The sequence below is a fragment of the Misgurnus anguillicaudatus genome, chromosome 24, assembly GCF_027580225.2.
Source record: "Misgurnus anguillicaudatus chromosome 24, ASM2758022v2, whole genome shotgun sequence".
Taxonomy (NCBI): domain Eukaryota; kingdom Metazoa; phylum Chordata; class Actinopteri; order Cypriniformes; family Cobitidae; genus Misgurnus; species Misgurnus anguillicaudatus.
In genome coordinates, this window is record NC_073360.2 from 4589842 (window position 1) to 4593591 (window position 3750).

General features: G+C 36.3%; 1 long non-coding RNA gene across 2 annotated transcripts; it reads right to left on the bottom strand.

Annotated features, from left to right (window-relative positions):
* Positions 1-848: 848 nt before the first annotated feature.
* LOC141361646 (uncharacterized) lies at positions 849-3134 on the bottom strand. Of its 2 annotated transcripts, none has more exons than XR_012367800.1 (3): positions 3114-3134; positions 2197-2373; positions 849-1227 (listed from the first exon to the last, which is right to left on the bottom strand). It is a non-coding gene; the product is annotated as an uncharacterized lncRNA (long non-coding RNA). The 2 variants fall into 2 exon arrangements; XR_012367801.1 differs by having other exon boundaries at positions 3036-3134.
* Positions 3135-3750: the final 616 nt, after the last annotated feature.

The following is a 3750-nucleotide window of genomic DNA, read 5'->3' on the forward strand; positions in this document are numbered from 1 at the left end:
CCTTTCATGTTTTCTGACAGTCGGTATCGCATAAAAACTAATTCCGGGGTTCTTTTTGCTGTTGTTAGAACCACACACCATCGCGCGGTTTAAAAAAAAAGACACCGATAATAGGCTACCATGCATAATACCCACGCTGCCTCGCTTGTCAATTGACAGACTGACAGTTCTATGTCAACAATATGGCCGCCGCGAACATTGATGACGTAGATCGAATAACCCGGTTTATTCTTAGCCGCTGTATTCTGCTTCTTATATTATCTATCGATTTTTCTGTGTTTTCCCCTACATCTATTCGTGTAAAGCTGCTTTGAAACAATTAACAACTGTGAAAAGCGCTATATAAATAAAATTGAATTGAATAGTACACTGTAAAAAATTGACTGTAGAATTTACAGGATTTAGCTGGCAAAAAAGTTGCCAATAAAGTTCTGTAAAAAAATTATTAATTGCTGTAAAATGGACTGCAGCATTATACTGTAAAGCAATTTACAGCTAATTGTTGTTTGTAAAATACAGTACTTTGTTGTTTATTTTACAGTTATAATGAATTACACTTGTATTATGAGTTACAGTATTTTTTTGTAATTCCAATAAATTACAGTATATAGTTGGCAACTAGAGTTGCCAATAAAATCCTGTAAATTCCCCAAAACCCAAGATGATATTGTAATAGGTTTACATTCAAATGCTGTAAAGAATTTTTACTACATCATTACACTAATATATTTACCAAATCTATTCCTGTAAATACAGGAGAATGAAAACTGCATTAAATGTAATTTACAGAATAATGCAACCAAAGTCAGAGGTGCTTCAAGAACAACATTTATTGAAACTGACAGCAAAGTACTTTCAAAGAAATGATGTTGTTTCAGCAACTATTCCACTCAATCCTGAATATTCTAAAACAATGGCATCTATAAAACATCTAAACACGGTTTGTGTTACATTTAAGATCTTGTTGAATCTGTGTTAGAACATGACATAACTTGTATGTCTAGAAACACAAGTGTTCAATCACAGAACTGGCCTATTTACAACATGTTTTGGTCTTTATACATGAACAAGAACTTACATGCGTAACCATTCAAAGTCCAATAATTTTCTGAAAAGACTACACACATGAGGGTTGATGGTGTTGTTTCTCTTCTCAGAGGCGTTTCCACTTTTTTGCCTCTTGATGCTGTCTTGATGCCAGTGGTAGCTGTGATTCCAACAAAACATCTGCACAAAGAACAAACAAAAATAAATTTTAGAATATACATGTATATATGTACATTTACATACAAATGTACATATAAACACTTAAATATCATATGGTAGCATGGGTACTCCTGGTGTGTGTGTATATATAATTTTATTTTTCAAATGAAAATAGTATAATGCAGGAAAAAAAACACATCTACAGAGTGCCCACATAACGTTACGTTACGTGATGAAATCCAGTAAGAAAAAATTAAACAAAAATTGTGAAGAAGTTAGTATTAAAAGGCTTACATTTTAGACAGCATAATTCCTGTTTTTTCACCAACAAAAATAATTACAAACGCAGCCACAGCACTGTTTTGATTATCTGAGGACAAGAATGGTCTCTTTTAATTAACCTGTTCATACTCCAAAGTAAGAACCCTGATGTTACCATATTTATCTATAAATACAACATATACACCAGGAAAGTACACATTTTAAAAAAGTGGTTGTCAACCTTTTTTCTTTTCAACCTATTGTCCAAAACAATGTCAAAAGCCTTATTTCTACCAAATAAAATATACTAGAGCAGGGGTGCCCAACCCTGTTCCTGGAGGGCTACCATTCTGCAGATTTTAGCTCCAACCCCAATCAAACACAGCTGAAGCAGCTAATCAAGGTGTTCAGGGTTGCTTAATAATTACAGACAGGTATTGGTGTTAGAGCTGGGTTGGAACTGAAGTCTGCAGGATGGTAGCCCTCCAGGAGCAGGGTTGGGCACCCCTGTACTAGAGCTTGGCATGTCTACACAATGTAAATTTGTTAAAAAAACATCCAAACAATAAGAAATCTCTTGATTTTAGATTGTTTTAGCGTATCATGCTTGTTTTGTTGTATTTTGAATAACTGTCATTTAAAAGTCTTAAGGCCTACTTGGGGGGTCCCATCCCCCTGGTTGAGAAACACTGCTATAAAACAAATAGCTCCCTATGTGAATATAATTACCTTTGAACAAATTCAAGTGTGGAGGATGCCTCCCTCTGGTAAACCAGGTTGAAGTTGTAGTATGATGCGAACAAAGCTGCAAATCCAGCCACAAGGTTGGGGTGTGGATTCACAACCACCTGACCGTCCATACTCAGCATCCACTGAGTTGCATTGAGGATTTCACCTAAAAATAATCTTAAAAACAAGAAATATAAAATGTAAGAGAAAATATAACAGTCACCATTTATTGAACAAATACAACAGATTTCAAAACATTGTTGTTTTTATGTATTCTTGAGACAGAAGCAAATGTGAAGTTAACACTAAATGTCCTCTCACAGCTCTTAAAAGGGCATTTTATCTCCCTACCTTCATCTATATGGTCTTTTAAAGGAACACGGCCAGATTTTGGGAATTTAGCTTATTCACCTAAGCTTAGCTAGTGGGGGCTGCGTCACACAGAGTTACAGCACGCACAGAGATGAGAAAGGTATGTATGGACTTATCTAATTCTGGGGGATACGGTGAATAAACTAAATTCCCAAAATCTGGGCGTGTTCCTTTAAATGTCCAATAAAGTCCTTTAGGCTTGTACATGTGAAATTACAAACTTAAATTTGTCAAGTCATTGTGGTGCCTGTTTGGTCAAATCTGACACTTCTACGATACCCTCTTAGGTCTCTGTTTAAATGAGACTTGAATGCTGAAATTTTTTGAATGCACGGGAGCATTCAGGTACTCCACATGTAAAGGAACAAGTTACGAACATTACTGTGTACTTTCATATGCTGAGTAAAGCCTATAATAGTATTGCTCTCATGCTGACACAACTTGCAGTGATACATGTCTAAAAATACTTTATAAAATAGCAAAGTCAACAGTGAAGTATAGCATCCATCCATGAAAAAGGGCAGTGTACACAGTGGGTTTTTCACCTTTTCTCATTTGTCTCACACTTCAATTCAATTCAATTCAATTCAATTTTATTTATATAGCGCTTTTCACAAGTGTTAATTGTTGCAAAGCAGCTTTACATGAGAAGATGTAGAGGAGAACACAGAAAATCAATAGATAATATAAGAAGTAGAGAAAGCGGTTAAACCGTACAAGCGAGCATATTAATAAAGTAACGTATACTGTAAAGTGCTAAATTAAGCCAAAGTTGGCTGACTCTCCCTGGGATTAAAAACCCTCTAGGAAAAAAAAACCCAATGGGAAAAAGTCCTAGAAGGACAAAAACCCTTGGGAGGAATTAATATATATTTATATATATATATATATAGAAACGGTAGGGATAGGAGGCGAGTAAGCGAGTTAAACTGGTTTAGCCGGTGGTCGTTGGTCGGGCATCGGCTGGTCATCACGTTGAAGGACAGCCAGTGGATCAGTGATGCAATGATCTTCACAGCAACCGGAACTGGGTCTGTTTGTCTCATGGTCCTCGTGGTTGAGGACGAGACAGGGAGAGAAAAACAGAATTCTATTAGCGTAGGGGCCGTTCGCATGCAATGCAAGTGTCAAACATTATAGTGGTTCAAGTCGGCTCGGTTCCAGACAGGCTAACTATTGCGG